The following is a 20,222-nucleotide window of genomic DNA, read 5'->3' as shown; positions in this document are numbered from 1 at the left end:
ATAGTAAAATCATTACCTTTTCTAGATGGACGCGAGAGGCACCAAGATCTGCATAACGCGTTCCCGTTCACAGGAGCCAGTAACAGAGCAAGATGGGGGCTCAGGCAGTAAGCATCATGCATTATGCCATATTAAGTTGATCTGTATATACATGCTTGTAGGTTATCCAAGTCTGCACAACGCGATCGCTATTCTTAAATAGATGTATTTGTTCTCTGTTTTCTATGTAGATAACCTGAAGATGCCTAAACAAGGCGAAACGCGTCGTTGAAAACTAAAAAAACTAAAAATGCAACCAAGACTGTTTTTAACCAATACTGTTAAGCACTGGTTGCTGTATGCCACATATGGATTGGAAGAATTTCTACTGTTCCTTAGGAAAAAAAAAAAAAAAAAAAAAAAAACCTCCCAAGTTTTATTTTTTCCGACTGCCTGATCGCAATATCACCTCTAAAAGACGACTACAGTTCAAGAAAGGACACACATGGAGACATCGCACATAGTACACACGTAAATATCTACACTTGACAATGAGAATAAATTATCGAAGGGCGTTGTGCTAGGCATGAAAAAAATACGTAACTGGTGCATTGTTTCATTATTTTACTCGCAATTTTTTTCTGTCTAGGTTACATTTTATTCGTTCTAATTACGTGTTTCGGTAAAATGACATCATCAGATCAGTAACGTAAGGAATCAATGCAAGCTCTCCTGTGAACCTCCAGGAGAGCTTCTGTAAAGTTTGGAAGGTAGGAGACGAGGTACTGGCAGAAGTAAAGCTGTGAGTACCGGGCGTGAGTCGTGTTTCGGTAGCTCAGTTGGCAGAGCATTTGCCCGCGAAAGGCAAAGGTCCCGAGTTCGAGTCTCGGTCGGGCACACAGTTTTAATCTGCCAGGAAGTTTCAACGATGTGATTACTTCACGTAACAGCGAAGATTAGCACTTACTAGAAAAGCAATTTATTTAATATGTTGCTTCTTAGTACGCCCTGTGATGCTGCTTTAAGTCCATGATCAACAAGTTTTCAGCAATACGAGGGTGCAAGACGCTCTGTAATTCTATAAAGCGAGCAGTCTCATCGATGCCGTGCCGTGTGCTAACGTCTCAGTTTTCATTTCACCCTGGTGGAACCTCGTTTGCCAGTAATTGGCATAAACGAATTTCAGTACTTTTTGTGACCCATCAGATCCTTGAAAATAGCAGTATTATGAAAACGGCGCCTCAAACTAGCGGGTAAATTAATTGGCTGGTATGCTGAAGCTTGTGGGTTTGAGTTCCGTTGTTTCAGGTTGCAATCGTCATACAAATAGTTAATACATACATTTTTCACAGCATAGCAAAAAGTAATTAAGGTTAAGATTTAAAGGAAAGCACACTTATAAGTAAAAGCAAAACGAGGGACACAAACATCGATTGCAATAAAATGGACAAAGATGATGAAAAGGAAGGAGGTAAATCAAAGCAAATACGTAAAAGTAATTAAAAGTACAGGGTAAATAGTTACAAGTAGTAAAAAGAATAAAAGGAAGAAAAATTAGAGGAAATAAAATAGTACAATTATGAACGTATGGACTGCACCCAACAGGATATGTACACACAAAGTTCAGCATACCGGCCATATAACACGTCACGAGGCTATAACCCCATTTTTAACTATGGAATATTTCAAGGCTCTAATGAATCACGAGAATTCTGAAATTCTTTTTTGACATTTACACGCAAAAGGTAGCCCGCTGGGACGAGTAGATTCAGGGTGTGATACGTGGGATCCCAAAATATACCCCCTTGCGATCGCCCTTGTGAGTGTTCGTTTGTATAGAAACATACACACTTGCTTCCTGACGAAATAGAATGTTGTGTGCTGGTGGATGTACTCATCTGCCAGTTCATGTACTTATTTTCGAGGATGCGTTGCCCGATTTTCTGTAAATTGACACGTACCACATTTTTACGAGGCATCCTATGGGACAAGTAACTAAGCAAAAAACGCATCTTACAGTGTAGTAATCCCAACTTCGCACTCCCCCTATCCGCTGACCGCATTTGTCGCAGGAGTTCTGCGTAATCCGATGCAGATCATTCCTCAGACAAATCTGGCTTCAAATCAATAATTTACAATGGAACGCGAGGCCGTGTGGAACCGAGAGTACAGGTGAGTGCGAAATGTGGTGCGTACTCAGACCCACACTCTTGGGAACAGACGAGGTGCTATGTCAGAACTCAGGCATCGTCTTCCCAATTAGACGCGGAGGACACTCGGTCGCTGCTGTTAATGGAAGTGGGACTCCGAGTCCAGTCTCGGCAGCCGATAGCGCGGGAAAACCTTTAGGCAGACTTTGGGAGGGGGATGGGGGGAAGAGGGCTCTCAGACTTGAGCTCAGCCACGCGGGCCAACCTCTAATTGGATCGCATTCCTCGGGGAGTGTGCCAAGGGGCGCTGGAGTCGCTGTAATGGACCAATTAGAAGATGCTGTTGCTCCTGTGGACGCTGCGGCGGCGCGCGCCTTCAGCGCCATGCGGCGAGATGCGGAACTACGTCACACGCAGCCGGTCGTCTTTACGCACGCGCGGGGGCAAAGTGTCTGGTTTCCAGTTGGTCTGTTGCACCAGCGTTTCAAGGACCTTCCAGCCGATAATAATGCGGAAAGGAGACGAAGGATTATAATTTCTTATTCTACCGTCGCCAGCCTTGTTCGAGATTGAACTGGAGACGGCATAAGCTGAGTGAGGGCAGCAGAGAAGATTTCGTTCTATTGAGCACCAACAGGTGGAGAAGAATAAATCGTTCTCGGTCAGAGTGGCAGTTCTTGTCTCTACTCTCGACAACGGAGATGGGAGGCAGATAGACTCCCGTGCTGTTACAAGTGGAGCATCGTCACACGCTACTGGAGAAAACGATAACTAAAGTGACTGCCAAGTTGATACAAGAATATAAATGGACTACATTTTTCTATGCTACCCATGTTATTTAATGGGCGGTATCAATGCAGTTATATTCTACGCCGATAATAAGACACCTGTCGGTTGCGATCTTGACACTTCTACATCTACATCTACATACATACTCCACAGTCCACCATACGTTGCGTGGCGGAGGGTACCTCGTACCACACCTAGCATCTTCTCTCCCTGTTCCACTCCCAAACAGAACGAGGGAAAAATGACTGCCTATATGCCTCTGTACGAGCCCTAATCTCTCTTATCTTAACTTTGTGGTCTTTCCGCGAAATGTAAGTTAGCGGCACTAAAATTGTACTGCAGTCAGCCTCAAATGCTGGTTCTCTAAATTTCCTCAGTAGCGATTCACGAAAAGAACGCCTCCTTTCCTCTAGAGACTCCCACCCGAGTTCCTGAAGCATTTCCGTAACACTCGCGTGATGATCAAACCTAACAGCCCGCCTCTGAATTCCTTCTATGTCCTCCCTCAGTCCGACCTGATAGGGATCCCAAACGCTCGAGCAGTACTCAAGAATAACTTTTTCTCAATAAGGCCGGGAATGGTACCGATGATTCTTCTCTTCGACACGTGTTGTCAAATATCAAAATTTCTGAAGTTTTCCGTCTGCGAAAGCGTATATCATCAAGTAACCATCACAACATTTCCAAAATGATCTATCACATTTCGTAGCAGCAGCAGGGTCGTAATAGAGCATCTTTCAAATCTTGAAACGCAAGCGTTAGCCATATTCTCACTATAACAAATAATTTACGAAATTCTAAATAAGCTCCTATTCTTTTCAGTCTTGGTTACACAGCAGCAGTCAGAGAAGATTAAAATTCATTCCTGCAAAACGTTTGGTATTTAACACACTCATAACGCACAACAATTGCATAAGAACTGTTTCGGCAACATAACGCCTCGTGTCGCTTTACTGCCACTGCCACACCGTATCTCATAATGCACATCTCCTCTACGAGTAACTAATCGCCGTTTTGGATCAGATGTTGTGTTTTCTCGTAATACGAGAACTATGCGAATAGTATCATCCGATCGGTCGCGAAGTGGAAACCACAGTGAAAATAAAAACAGTTTTACTTGCAACATTTAACTACCCCTAGTAGCTACTTCTCTACATACTCGATTTCCGACTGATACATTAGTCGCAGCATTGTACCAAATTTCCAACACCCACGTCACAGAAGGCAGCCGTCTGTGCTTTCTGCCAGTTCTCTACGCTGATCTGCAGCTTGTTGTCTGTGTCAGAATATTGTCATTGTAGCCAGCGGTACAAGTGAGAAGAGATGAAAATGAGAGGGGCTCAAGTCCGAGCTGTATGGCGGATGATGAAACACTTTCAACCGAAAACGCTGCAGGAACTTTCTCACTGCCCTTGCAGTATGCGGCCGAGAACTGTCATGAAGAAGGTTCAAATGGCTCTGAGCACTATGTGACTTAACGTCTGAGATCATCAATCCCCTAGACTTAGAACTACTTAAACCTAAGTAACATAAGGACATCACACACATCCAAACCCGAGGCAGGATTCGAACCTGCGACGGTAGCAGCAGCGCGGTTCCGGACTGAAGCGCCTAGAACCGCTCGGCCACAACGGCCGGCGCTGAAGAAGGGAATACTTGAAATTTATGTTGTGTGGGCTGCATGAAATCAAGCAAGAACTCTCATAGACCCTCATGCTTGGCGTGTGTTACTATTTCTAGGCATCTTTACGAGCCCACTGTATGCTAAGAACTGAAAAGAGTGACGTAACGGTGTCGATGGGCATACTAAAGACACTATCCAACACATCTATACAAATATTAATCGGATTTTCGCTCTGCTCTTGGCCAGTCGTCTATTCCAGTTCCTTACAAAACAGGTTTTCAGTAAGAGGCAATGACCGTTTCCTTGGGATATCCTTGTTGTTCTTCTGTGTGCGACTGAAGTTGTAAATTTTGTACTAATTAGCACTGTGGTTGAAATAGCTGCCTCATCACATGTTTGTGCAGCTTGTCCACAGAAATGTTTAAGCAACTTTCGTATTGCTATCCTTCTCCAAAGATATTCTGAGTTCCACTATGAGCTGCAGCTGTGAAGACCTATTTTACACTGTATAGAATGACCGCCCCCGGTAGCTGGGTGGACCGGTGGCGGTGGGCAACATTACGCCACATATTGCGCATGTATCAACATTTATCGTGGAACTTAGTTCTATCAGAGAAGAGCTTCCGCGCACGAGACCGCCATGCGTGAAGGGTTTTTATGTTTGGCTGCTACGACGGGTAAGTCGGAATGTCATCGAACTCAAACACCCCAGGTTGCATTGGCCGAAGATTTGGAGACATGTGCACCAAAAATTCCTACCTACCTTCGTTCGGGCACTGTGATTCTCTGTCGCCTGTGGCAAGTACAACTCCAACCAACGGCTACATGCAATTGGACTAGTGGACATTCCACTATGCCCGAAATGTCGCCAAGTGGATGACGACCATCACCGTTTAACTTGTATCACGGCGGAGGACGTCTGGCTCCTAGGAAGACAGATGGTAGCTTGCTACCTCCGTGTGACCCCGCAACATATTACACCTGCTTCCTTCTTACATCCGGATAGCGACTACTTTCCGGCGACTAAATCACAGTCGATCATCTGGGTCAAAGGTTGGACGATCGCGTACCTCTATGGGGATGCTGCCAAGTCGCGACTTGAGTTTTGGTATTTCTTGCAGCAAGCCCACAGTGAGGTTCATAGATGGCCACACTATCGGAAAACCTATGCTAACTATCTTCAGGCAGTCTTCCTCGACCCCCCACGCAGTTGGGATGTGCCAGGTGCAGTCGGTGTGCACATTTGACAGCTGATAATGAACCTCACGTTTCTCTCACCGCTCCATATGTAATGCACGTACTATAACATGAAATTATCTACATGTTCCTTTTTATAGAGTGACCTTTATTGAAAATAAATAAATAAAAAAATACTTTTCCTTTGAATTTGTGATTGGCACTAAAGAAAAAAAAAGTGGTCAATGCGACAGAATGTCAATCCTAAGGGCCCGGGTTCGATTCCCGGCTGGGTCGGAGATTTTTTCCACTCAGGGACTGGATGTTGTGTTGTCCTGCTCATCATCATTTCATCCTCATCGACGCGCAAGTCGCCGAAGTGGCGTCAAATCGAAAGACTTGCACCCGGCAAACGGTCTACCAGACGGGATGCCCTAGTGACACGACATTTACATTTACTGTATAAAATGGGAACACCACATCACAACCACTGTGACGACACTTCGCAAAATAGGTAGATTTCAAGGAAACGTGGCAACAAATCTTTCCTTCAATTCCTCACATCTTCAGCTCATCACTTAATTTTGACGTGCCAGTTTGGAGGCGCTGCAGGCGATATCGTGCTGTTAGCAGGATAATTCGAAACGGTCATATGCTCTCATAGCCCATTAATGCCAGACTTCGCCGCACTGTCCTAACGTACACGTTCGCCTTACTTGTCACATTGATTGCTGCGGTTATTTCAGGCAGTGTTTTTTGTTTGTTAGCACTGACAACTGTACGCAAACATCGTTGCTCTCGGTCGTTACGTGAAGGCCGTCAGCTACTGCGTTCTCCGTGGTGAGAGGTAATGCCTCAAATTTGCTATTCTCGGCACACTCTTGATACTGTGGAGCTCGGAATACTAAGTTTGTAATTAGGTTGTTTAGGTTTTTATGTTGGTAAAGCCACGTAGCGCTCTGTATCAAAATCACTGACTATGCTGTGTGCAGTCTGTGGCTGGTTGGCATTGTTGGAATATTCGCTTATGTAGTGCTGGCCAGTTGGATGTGAACAGCGCGTAGCGTTGTGCAGCAGTTGGAGGTGAGCCGCCAGCAGTGGTGGATGTGGAGAGAGAGATGCCAGAATTTTGAGCGGACGATCTGGACGTGTTTCCTTCAGAAAAGGAAATTTGTTTAATTGTATGTCTCAAAATTATATATATATATATATATATATATATATATATATATATATATATATATTCGTTAACTCGAACTACTGCAACACAGCGAGCGCCAATACTGCCAGCTAAATAAAAGATTCTAACTAGTGAAGGCACTAACTACTGATAGGCACAGTTAGCAAATGAAAGATTTTGATATAGAACAAACAATGTATTTTCCTTAATAGCGTTAAAAGTATATATATATATATATATATATATATATATATATATATATTCCGATTTTGATATAGATGATATATAATTACTTTTAACGCTATTAAGGAAAATACATTGTTTGTTCTATATCAAAATCTTTCATTTGCTAACTGTGCCTATCAGTAGTTAGTGTCTTCACTAGTTAGAATCTTTTATTTAGCTGGCAGTATTGGCGCTCGCTGTATTGCAGTAGTTCGAGTTAACGAAGATTTTGTGAGGTAAGTGATTCATGAAAGGTGTAGGTTATTGTTAGGCAGGGCCATTCTTTTATAGGGATTAGTGAAAGTCCGATTACGTTGCGCAAAAAATACTGTGCGTCAGTTTAGTGATGATCAGAATTAGTAAAGAGAAACCTGTTTGACGATGTTGAGTTTTGCTCAGCTATTTGAAAATCAAATAACGTAGAAATTTACCAGCACAGTCATAATTTTTCAAAGGGGACGCTTCAAGTTCCCTGATGATTTACGAAATGCAATGTGCCATGTGTTTTGCTCCAGTTACCATTCCGCATTCGAAGTCTGCTAATTCGCGACGTGCAGTCATAATCGGTTCGGAAACCTTTTCACATGATTAATCTGAGCACGAATGACCGCTCCGCAAGTTCACTGCCCTTTTATATCCTTTGTACGCTATACTAGCGTCACCTGCATATGCGTATATATCTATCCCATAACTTTTTGGAACATGAGTGCAGATGAGCGTATCATCTGCAAAATGTCTGAGGTTACCATTAGTACTGTTTACCATGTCTCAGAATGATTGAGGCATTCGCGCCGCAACCGAACTTACCCGTCAGAGATAGCTAATGCTTGGCGATTTGCGAGACTCGTCATATTGTGAAGGATATCAATTAGCATCAGGTGTCGCTGGCGGCAGTGGAAGAAGATGACGCACAGCAGAGAGCTGGAGAACCGCTGAGCGTTCGTGTGTGCGGCAGAAGAGAAGAGACGGAGGCTCTGGAAGTGCCGAAACAAACAGGCGACAGTAAATTGCCTTTAATCACTCTCGCGCAATCTGTTGACGCTTTCTTTACGAGGTGGCTCGGCTGAGCGCCGCGCGATGGACCCAGATATCCTAATTAGACGGCGGTTTAATTCTCGGCAGAGAAATATGCCCGCATAATTGCGGTGGGCGCATCGGCGTCGAACATCGCCGGGTAGCGACGTCGGTGGGCGCCGCTCTGAGAAACTCCTAACGGCAGCGCAGTGCCGGCCGACCGCCACCGTAATGTTTCCCACGGCAGGCCGCCGTAGAACCTTATTGGCGCCATAAATAATGCGAGGCGCCCTTTCGCAGCGTCGCCTGAGCCACTTAGCGCGTCGTTGAGCGTAATTACCGCCACGTTTGGGGGCATTCTGCGTCCGATACCGATCTGGGGCGTCGTGAGTTAAGGCTCACTTCGCTCTGCGTCGAGGCGAACGCATTACATCGTCTTTATTGCCAGTCGTTGAACTTAGAATGTACCTATCATGCGAGAGGTGTCGCCTTATCTGTTATTCGCCCACGGAGTGAAAAACAATTACGAGGTGTAGCTGTGCTTTATGAAATGTACCAAGCACCTACCGGTGAAAGCAATAGCTGGGAAATTGAAAAGTATGACAAAACAGTCGCAAAAATTTATTTCGATTCTGATCTCCTGGACGACGCATTTTAGTACTCAGGACGTGTTGATCATCGCTTTCTTGGCCGCTAATAAGGAGAGCCCACTTGTAAAAACGGTAAGTTTCAGGAAGTGGACCTATTATTTGCGGCCATAAAAGTTATGATAAGCGCGTCACTAAGGTGACAAAAGTCAGGGGATAGCGAAACGCACACATACAGAGGGCGGTAGTACGGCGGACACAAGGTATAAAAGGACAAAGCACTGGCGGACGTGTTTTTTGTACTGAGTAGGTTCACGTGGAAAGGTTTTCGACGTGATTGTGGTCTTACGAAGGGAATTAACAGACTTTAAAACAAGGAATGGTAGTCGGGTCTAGACGCATGCAACATTCAATTTCGGAAATTGTTAGGGGATTCGGTGTTCAGAAATCCACAGTGTGAAGAGTGTGCTGATATTACGAAACTCTCACAACGGACGACACAGTGGTTGACGGCCTTCACCTAAGAACCGAGAGCAGCTGCATCCAGATCTACATCTGCATTTATGCTCCGCTAGCCACACAACAGTGTGTGGTGGAGGGCACTTTACGTGCCACTGTCATTACCTCCCTTTCCTGTTCCAGTCGCGTATGGTTCACGGCAAGAACGACTGCCGGAAAGCCTCCGTGCGCGCTCGAATCTCTCTAATTTTACATTCGTGATCTCCTCGGGAGGTATAAATAGTGGGAAGCAATATATTCGATACCTCATCCAGACACGCAACCTCTCGAAACCTGGACAGCAAGCTACACCGCGATGCAGAGCGTCTCTCTTGCAGAGTGTGCCATTTGAGTTTGCTAAACATCTCCGTGACGCCGTCACGCTTACCAAATAACCCTGTGACGAAACGCACCGCTCTTCTTTGGATCTTTTCTATCTCCTCTGTCAACCCGACCTGGTACTGATCCCACACTGATGAGCAATACTCAAGTATAGGTCGAACGAGTGTTTTGTAAGGCACCTCCTTTGTTGATGGACTACATTTTCTAAGCACTCTCCCAATGAATCTCAACCTGGCACCCCCCTTACCAACAATTAATTTCATATGAGCATTCCACTTCATATCGTTCCGTAAGCATACTCTCAGATATTTCACAGAAGTAACTGCTACCAGTGTTTGTTTCGCTATCATATAATCATACAGTAAAGGATCCTTCTTTCTATGTATTTGCGTAGACTTGTCAGTGCTAACAGACAAGAAACACTGAATGAAATAAATTCAGAAATCAACGTGGGACGCACGACGTACGTATCTGTTACGACAGTGCGGCGAAATTTGCCGTTAATGGGCAACGGCAGTTAACGACCTACGCGGCTGCCTTTGCTAGCAGCACGACATCGCCTGCAATACCTCTCCGAGGTTCGTGACCATATTGGTTGAACCCTAGACGAGTGGAAAACCCTGGCCTGGTCGGATGAGTCCCGATTTCAGTTGGCAAGAGCTGATGGTAGGGTCCGCGTGTGGCTCAGACCCCACGAAGCCATGGACCCAAGTTGTCAACAAATCACTGTCCCTACTGGTGGTGGTTCCATAACGCTGTAGGCTATGTTTACATGAGGTGGATTGGGTCTTCTGGTCCGACTAAATTGAGTGGAAATGGTTATTTTCGGCTATCTGGAGATCATTTACAGCCATTCACGGACTTCATGTTCCCCAAGAACGATGTCATGTCACCGGGCCGCAATTGTTCTCAATAAGTTTGAAGAAAATTCTGGACAATTCGAGCGAATGATATGGTCGTCCAAATCTCCCGCCAAGAGTCCCATTGAACGTTTATGGGACGCAATCGAGAGGACAGTTTTTGCACAAAATCTTCTTGCCTTAGCTACGGTTGTTCCTTCGTGTGTCAACATCACAATCACATCACCAATAGTCCAACAGTCGTCTTTGGAAGTTTTAGGACATTCCTCATGAATTTATTCTCAGATTACATTCAACGACTAGCCCACGTCCCAAGTTACTGAGCTCTCTTGCCCGACCCCTAATGCTGTTAATTCTTCTATGCTTAGCTTCCCCCATGACAAGACCTGCCGTTCGGCCGAACACATAGTTTTCTCTTTCAAATGCGAAAATATTCCATTGACCCACCAATATAGAGAGAGAGATGTTCATTGTACTAAAATAGGGCAATCAGAGCTCGCCCGTGAGGGTTTAAATGTTCGTTGTTCCTGTGCGCATTTCAAGAGTGGAACGGTAAGAAATAGGGCCAGCATTTTAAATTGGAATTACACAGGCGTCATGTAGACGTAAATGGGAGAATAAAGTTGACTGATTTTGGTGTCTCTGTGTCCATTAAAATCTCAACAGAACTGAAGGACTAGGAATTTTTTGAAGTGGCCACAGTCTGAGAAGGCACCTGTTGATCTGGTGGACGACTGCTGCCGCCGAAACAAAAGCTGGAGGAGGCCCCCGACAAAAACTGGTAAAGCACGCCAGCGGCAGAACGGGATGACGGCGAGAGGGCAGAGGGGTCAGATTTGGTCCGCACTAATTGGTAGCTGCATACCTGTGTCGCCGTGACCGCCCGGCTAACGAAGCAGAGGAGGGCGCCTGCCGCCCACAACCGCCAAAACTTCTCCGCCCCCTCATCTCACTCTTTGTTCCCTGGCCGCCTTCTTTTTTGTAATCGAGAGCACTATGGAAGAGCGTCTGAGACATTGAGTAAGCAATAAATATCGGGACAAGGCAGAGAGCTTCTGGGAAACCCGAGAATAGTGAAGTGGAAGAAAGGGCCTTAGCTGTAACCGAAGCCGAGATGATTTACATGCAAGATAAACGAGTTCGCCAACCTCTTTGTAAATCTGTTCAGATCTGAAAGGTGAATACGGACATTGTGACATACGAGGTGTTTGGAAATTACCGTTAGAAGCTGTTAGGACTTGTAGAGGGAATGAGTACCTAATACTCGAAACAGGTACCCATGTCCGGAAACGTACCGGTTCTGTGCTACACCCGTTTGAAAATATGTTTGCTTGGCAAGTTTGCTAGAGGGTAGTCATGGTGGGACGGGGAGTGCTTACGTCGGATTGGCTGATGCCATTTGACGCCAATCCTACCTCCCTCACCTGGTTCGAGCATCATTCGCGTGTCTGTGTCAGTGGTGGTATGCAGGGTTGGAAGTGTGTAGATGTATGAATAGTTGTGAGTCTGACGAGCGCTGTTTGCAAGCAGGTTGCACTCCGCCCTTCTGAGGGGCTACTTGATTCGGAAGTAACGGCTTCGATTACGAAAACTGACAACGGCCTGGAGGCCAATATACATCCACATCCAGTGACGCCTATCGGCTGACACGGCGGCCTTTCGCCACTGTTGGCCTTCCGGACAGAGTAGAGTGGCAATGGATGTAGTTGTCGGTCGTCCACAACATCATACCAGACGGTGCAGGGAGGGACATCTATTGCATACGCAATTGTTAGTGTACTCCTTGACGGGTTCCCTTCAACGCGATGCCGTACGGCCTCTTCCAAATAAGGTGACCGACGTCTCCTTGGAGCACCACAGTCACCCCTGCTGACGGTGTTGGTACCCTTTTCTCGAAGCCGTTGCTTAGTCGTGGCGAAGAGTGTATCCAATGGAGCCGGCCGTTGTGGATATCGATTTTAATAAAGGCTTTGAGCAGCTCTTCTATTATCGTGAGATTCGCCATACTGAATGACCATGTCGGTGTATTCTGTAAACATGTAGTCAACCATGTTGCTCTAACACTTGCAGATACGTGAATGGGGATCGAATCAGGGAAGAGAGGTAGGACAGATGTCAAATGATATGAGACAATCCGACGTAAGCACCCCTCATCATGACTACCCTGTTACAAACCTACCTAGCAAACATGTTTTCAAACGGATGTAGCACGGAAACGGCACGTTTCCGCACGTGGGTTCTTATTCAAGATATTATATACTCTTTCTCTTCTAAAAGCTCTAGAAGTATTTAATGAGAATTTGCGAACACCCTACACATAAGGCAAATAATTCGAAATCAAAATTACAGTCTTTCAAGGAAGTATAACACTATGTGGAATCACTGAAGGATCCGACAGATGCTTAGCACAAAACATAACGCGGCTAAAGATTTCATAGTGATTCCATATGTTTGTAATGAATTCCTATATCATACAGATTTTGCATGAGAAGGAGTCTGAACATCGCTTTATGGTCATAACAAATCGATGAAACTATTAAAAGAGAAAATGAAACGGTAACGGGAGAGGAAGCAAAAGCAAAGAAATTGTTGGGGGAGGACGTACATACGTACTGAAAACACTAAAATTTTAAGCAATATCTTCGTGCAATGTAACCTGTCGACGAGGAAGCGTTTTGGCATAAAAATTGCAGCAAAATCCATATCTTAAAAGCGACGTCTTAAACGAGAAAAATGTTCTCGAAACGTAAGAAATTATTTCGGCACCATTAACGAGACCCAGCTCACAAATACCTGAAAGTAACAGGGTGCAGTTATGAATGCCTTGCAGGAAAAATAATTTACAGGTATCGAAACAGATATATTGCAAGGAATCAGATTAAATAAAAAACTTACCTATACGTTCCATACTCTAATATAACACAAGTCTCTTACGCCGATACCTCTTCGGGCTTAAGAGGAAATGAAAAGTGTATCAAGAAGGGCAAGTGTGACAGGAAAGACTTAATTGGAAGGAACTCGAACAAAGACATTGAATATCTTGAGAATTTCTACTTCACAAATATATGAGATATCGCTACCGTAGAAACTACGACTCTCAGAAGCACATAAACAATCACTCTTCCGGTATGGTATGACAAATGTATTTCACAGTATGGCAAAGTAATTCGTGACCTGCTGTTTTTCCTTTATTTTCACATTAACTCTGAAGCCTAGTCGTTCTTAATATTTTTACTGATGTGTCTTGCATGTAATGCAAACCATTAGTTCACTCATAGCGTGTAGGCTTTCATTAGTTCACTTCTCTTTTTTTTAGAAATGTACAGTGTCACGAACAGAAGGGTGTAACATCTATTTATCGTACAACACACAGTATATCTACGTTAATACACAGCTAAGCGTTTAGAGATTCAAGACCTCAACACGTCACTGTTCTCGTTTAAGTCGTCAGTCCGAAATAACTGAGTTTTTAAATGACCTTCACGTACAAACAGGACATAGTCATGCCTTAATAGTTTCATGGGCCTTTCTGATTTCAGTGTAGATACTGTAATGTAATAAAATAAAAAATTTTATTTGTTCAAAAATGGTTCATATGGCTCTGAGCACTATGCGACTTAACTTCTGAGGTCATCAGTCGCCTAGAACTTAGAACTAATTAAACCTAATTAACCTAAGGACATCACACACATCCATGTCCGAGGCAGGATTCGAACCTGCAACCGTAGCGGTCGCCCGGTTCCAGACTGTAGCGCCTAGAACCGCAAGGCCACGTCGGCCGGCAATTTTATTTGTTTTGCGACTATTACTGTAATATACTAAAATAAAATATGAGCCGTGACTTATACAAAAAAGAAACACAAATTAATACATTGGCTCAGCATAAAAGAGAAATAACTAATGTAGGAATATAATTAACAGTGTAATATGTTGTTTAATTTAGCCCGACGTGTATAAGCACTCAGTAAACTAGCTCAGTTCTCAGGGTAGTTACGCAATCTTCGATAATTAATTGTCCTTTTGTTATTTATCCAACACTAGGCTCGTGAGAAGTCGTGTGCTTATTGCACCAGAGAATATTTGCCAAGTCTGTTCGATGTACACTATTGTAGTACGTAACTTAATGTCGTGGTTTCGTCTCGATTCCCCAATATAAGATAACGAGAGTAGCATCTACAAATGAAATCCTATAATGGAACTGAAATCCTGTGACCAGACCTTTCCTGCCTGGGATGTTATCTCGTCATATAAGAAAATCTGTAAATAAAATTGTTAAATTATTAGTAGCTGCCTCCGGTCTCGTGGGATCTGAAATAACGTTAATTGTTCTAACCGACGGCACGTCTCGAAGATGAGCTAAAAGAAAAATGTTAAAGATTTTTCTAAGATGGTGCCTAACAATGAAAATTCTTTGTTAAGGCCCATATCTACTTAAGACAGTATACGTATCAGACGATCAATTAATTGACCACATACACAAATTCATTTGAGAAAATAACCATTATATTTTTCAGATTTTAAGTACAACTTGCATTATAAGCTGGTACAGCAAGATGAGCTTTACACAAGAACGTCCTCTTAGGTCCGAATCCAAGCAGATGAGATAAGCGAATGACAAAGGAAAGATAGCTCATGCATAGAAGCTCAAGAGTCTATGGAATAACATGTCCATTGTAGTTCTATCACTTCTTCATTGGCGTACTTGACGATTATTTATAAAATCTATCGTAATATTTAGTTTACATTTTTTTAAAACCCATGTCCCCCCAGGAGAAACAGTACAATACGGCATGCATAAAAAAACTTCCAAAGATAAGTAACGTAACTACATGCTTCAGCATAATCGCGTTTAGTTGTTTTGCAATAGCCAAGAACACCTAATGACTACTTGCGCTAATACGATGTCTTCCACTTAATATTCACTGAAGAAACCAATGTACGTACTAGAAAGAAGCTGCTGTGACAAGTCAACACATTCGAAAATACTTTGAAAGAAAGGAGGCACACTGGTGTGATATGGCGGAGCACCAGTTGGAAATTTTAAGAGACGAAGATTTTTTTATCTCCGCTCGCACACACACACGTCACAAACTATGTTTCCGACGTTTAGTCTTAATGTTTTCTGATATGTTACTTTTACATCCTTTACATTTACTTAGCTTTAACATTTTCAGTTACATTAGAGTTGCACTGTCGAAGGTAACATTTCCTTTGTTTTGCACCTCAGTATCCATGTGTACTGTCTTATTTCGTCACCCATCTCCTGACTGGTTTGGTTGTAATTCCTTTTCTTCCTCTTTTCCTTGCCAATTTCGTATCCTAGAATTTGTAACAGTTCCCCTCCGTGATACGGCCTTCCTCTTCACAAACCGAATTTAGTTATTCTAGCGGTCTAATTTGAATCAACTGCTGGCCATTTCTGGTCACTGCTGCTGGGGACCGCAATGTGAGGAAATGAACTAATCAAGTTATCTGTAGCTCCAGAGAAACACAACGGATGCCACCGCTCACAGTCGTCGATTCTGATTACTCCCGACGTTAATGGAGACAAGTATTTGAATAATCACGTGTCCATTCAAACTCTTTTTTGGGCCAATCAGATGATTACGCATTCGGAATTAATTAACGAGCTTAAGTTGTTGTCTAATATATATTCACGAAAGGTGACAAATCGGTTGTCATTCGCTCATTTAATTTGCAATTTAATTAGTATTTTGTCTTTTAAGAGAAACAATAAATTAGCCGCGCTTTTGCATTAACGAGATAGCGTCTGGAACCTGGGGTGGGCGGTGGAGTTGTCCCGGCCGCTTCTTGCTGCTGGTGTAATTGGTTCGAGAAGCAGAGACACAGCCCTGCTTGCAACGCTGGAATACCGCTTAGTCTCACCGTTCGACGGTGAACGCAATGTCATCAGTCTGTTTTTCTCAGCGTTACCTTACGTCGACGTGTAACAGCGACAGCTGTTGTTCAAAGTCTCATTGCTAGCAGACAAAGGACATAAAGCGTCACACATAAGACACGAACACAGTGATATATAACGGGTGATCAAAAAGTCAGTATATATCTGAAAACTGAATAAATCACGGAATAATGTAGATAGAGAGGTACAAATTGAGACACATGCTTGGAATTACGTGGGGTTTTATTAGAGCCAAAAAAATACAAACGTTCTAAAAAGTCCGACAGATGGCGCTTCATCTGATCAGAATAGCAATAATTAGCAGAACAAAGTAAGACAAAGCAAAGATTATGTTCTTTACAGGAAATGCTCAATGTGTCCACCATCATTCCTCAACAATAGCTGTAGTCGAGGAATAATGTTGTGAACAGCACTGTAAAGCATGTCCGGAGTTATGGTGAGGCATTGGCGTCGGATGTTATCTTTCAGCATTCCTAGAGATGTAGGTCGATCACGATACACTTGCGACGTCACGTAACCCCAAAGTCAATAATCGCACGGACTGAGGTCCGGGGACCTGGGAGGCCAAGCATGACGAAAGTGGCGGCTGAGCACATGATCGACGAGCGCAAGAGATCTTTCACGCGTCTAGCAATATAGGGTGGAGCGCCATCCTGCATAAACATCGTACGTTCTAGCAGGTGTTTATCAGCCAAGCTCGGGATGATGCGATTCTGTAACATATCGGTGTACCTCTCACGCGTCACGGTAGCAGTTTTGCTATCCAGCGCCATCTGTCGGACATTTTGTGAACTTTATTTGTTTTTTTTTGTCCTAATAAAACCCCGTGTCATTCCAAGCATGTGTGTCAATTTTTACCTCTCTATCTACATTATTCCGTAGTTTATTAAGTTTTCAAATTTATACTGACTTTTTGAGCACCCTGTGCATCTATGTTGTCCGTAGCTCTCAATCTGATACTTTGTGTATAGGATGTGTCAAAAATACGTTTACTCACTTTGGGGTGCATTCTTCAGACGAAAACAAGGGGCAAAAGCCCACATAGAGACACTGAAATATCTTTCGTGTTCGAGTTACTCGTTACAGAACATTTTACAAAATTTCTCAAGCCGTAAACTCATGACTGTAATAGTCTCCGCGTCCTTCTGCACACGTATGCTCTCTCGCTAAAGTCTGCGCACAACATTTTGGACATCCTTACATACCTAACAGTGAACTACTGCACATATTCATTGTTTGTTGCCAACAGATTTTCAGTGCATACTGCCTGATGCGAGTGGAATATTGCGGAAGTTTCATGCTTTGGTACATGCGGAAATTTATAAATATTTTCACATCTGCCAAAGCATGAAATTTTCATAGTGCGTTACTTGTACATGGCCAAAACTCGACACTGCACTAGTGAACTTAATAAATAAATAATTTTAACTGTCGAAGTCTGCACTGGTATATTACAAAAATGATAGTAGGAAAAGATAACTGTCGTTTCGTGTTTGCCCATCTAGATACCACCTAAATTCACCAAATTTTTCAATAAGTGAAACTTCCTGCCTGATTAACACTGTGTGAGGAATCGGGACTGGGATTTGGATCTGTACAAAGATCCCAGTTTCGAGTAAACAGTTTTAATCCACAAGGATGTTTGAATTCAGCACGCACTCCGGTGCAGACTGAAAACTCATCCTTGTTCCCAACAATTCTTCATTGATTGAAAAATCTTCATTTTCGCCTTTCGCCCCAGGCAACAATCAATTCATTTTCTTCTTCATTCTGTCTCCTAGAACATTGTACCATATGTCTGGAAGTAATTTCTTTTTGTGTCATGTGTTGTTTTATACCTTTGTTAAGTCTTTCTTTATTATTGGGATCCGCGACTTTCCAGTCCTTACTCGAGTGAAAAAGGTAAAAATGTCTGCACTACATATATGCAGGCTGCAGGCGTAACGGACAACGTAGTTATATTGTTGTAATGTATCGGCGGCGCACATGAAATTTAACGGCAAAAAAGTCTCCCCTAACATGGGTTTCCAGAGAGAGATCTTAACTAGGTGATAATTGGCTGTCGATAACGGAAAGAAGCGACGGATGCCCTACTGCTGCAGTTGAGAATTGAACATAGGGGACCATGCGGTATGCGGTATGAAAACCCTCCTGGCAAGAGCGGAAACCAGGACATTCACATTATTATTAAATATCCTTGTGGCGTTGGAAGTGAAACTCTGGTTGTTTAAAATGGCTCTAAGGACTGTGGGACTTAACACCTGTGGTCATCAGTCCCTTATAACTTAGAACTACTTAAACCTAACTAACCTAAGGACATGACACACATCCACGCCCGAGGTAGGATTCGAACCTCCGACCGTGGCAGCAGCGCGGTTCCGGACTGAAGCGCCTAGGACCGTTCGGCCACAACGGCTGGCAACTCTGATTGTGTCTAATCCTCCAACAGTAGAGAGAGTATACCCTAACTCTTTCACTACCACTGGAAAGTGTTATTTGACAATAAGTTATCAGAGAAACAGTGGGAATTAGCTGCATGTTATTGTTATGTATCAATGTCCCACTGGTACAGGAAAGCCTGGGAAGATTTTGCAATAACCCTACAATTGTACCTTCCACCTGTAGGGTGTGTTATCTTCAGGTTTCATCGTTAACCCTCTACTCCACTCCACTCCATATGGTCGCATCGAATTAGGCAACCCAATGAATAGATTTGCAAAGCGGGGTCCTGTCGTGCCTTCCCTGACAATTTGTGTCTGTCAGTAGCACGTCCATATTTTCGTTTGCCAAGTCAAAAATTATGCACATATTCAGCAGCTCTAATCTGGCCTGAGAACTTGGAGAGATCCGCTATCCACTGATGTGTTTCTGTTTTCTGTATGTTTCGAAGTTTGTGTGCTGCCACCTTCTAAAACACTGGGGATACTTATTACTAAACCTGTATTTTCCACCTTGAAAGGGTCCTGTAGCCACCTTTCATTAGTCCGGTAGCCCATTTTCATTACCATTTCTCTTTCTTTTCCTTGTTTCTCTATTCTCTTTACTCTCATAGTAGTGTGATTGAATGAATGTGGTTGTGTGTCACGTTGCTAGACGGTGGCGTAGTCTGCTGCAGAAAGTCTGCGATAGTCGTACAGATTCAGCAGCAGTTGCACAGAATAGCCAACTCTCGTAGTGGTCAAGTCGGCAAAGAGGTTTCCGCTACTTGTGAGAAATCCACCTGCGTTAGGTTGGTGGCGGAAATGGCATCTTGGGGTTTTCCGGTCCACGCGGAGCGTGGAAGAGGCTGGAGAAGCGGGAGGCAGTCTGCCGCCGGTACGGGAAGCGTCTACAGCTGTGCTCCAGTCGAAGAAGGGTGAGTTAGACTGACCGCGTGGCGCGTTGTTACTTGGCGAGGGGAGAGCTGTTAGCCTTTGGTCTCGCTTTTCAAATCTGGAAGATTGCTTTGCCTTGTCGCAGCAAGGAATGCAAAACTTTGGCAGATTTTTCTTTTAGCAAATTTCTGTAGCAGACTTGGATCCACCGGAAGAGCGCCACACAAAGGTGTCGATACGAAGTGAGCACTCGCTTCTGTATGAATGTCTGTTTGCCTTCAGCTGTGCCTGTATAAGCTTTCACCTTTCTAAATATTTAGAGCCTTGCTTTCTCGTAAATTTTCCTTACTTTCCGTGTCTTTCGTCCGTGGGGAGCCAACCACGTGGTAGAACATTATAGTTGTTGGGCTACCGGTATCACTAACTGTCCGATCGCATGTTTGTCTTAGAAAATGTTAACATGATTGTATGATGTGGTATTGTTGGAATTTGGCACTATACCCAGAAATTGTGCCTCCACAAACCAGGTGTTATCAGGAATCGTGTACATGCCTCACATCCTTA

At 43.7% G+C, this 20,222-nt stretch overlaps 1 protein-coding gene across 1 annotated transcript in view; it reads right to left on the bottom strand.

Annotated features, from left to right (window-relative positions):
* The window catches only part of LOC124619494 (zinc finger and SCAN domain-containing protein 22-like), a 745,754-nt gene that overhangs the window by 213,075 nt on the left and 512,457 nt on the right, over positions 1 to 20,222 (bottom strand). The gene's annotated exons all lie outside the window — the stretch shown is intronic.

Source organism: Schistocerca americana, chromosome 6 (assembly GCF_021461395.2).
Source record: "Schistocerca americana isolate TAMUIC-IGC-003095 chromosome 6, iqSchAmer2.1, whole genome shotgun sequence".
Lineage (NCBI taxonomy): Eukaryota > Metazoa > Arthropoda > Insecta > Orthoptera > Acrididae > Schistocerca > Schistocerca americana.
This window is presented reverse-complemented; position numbering and strand designations above follow the sequence as displayed.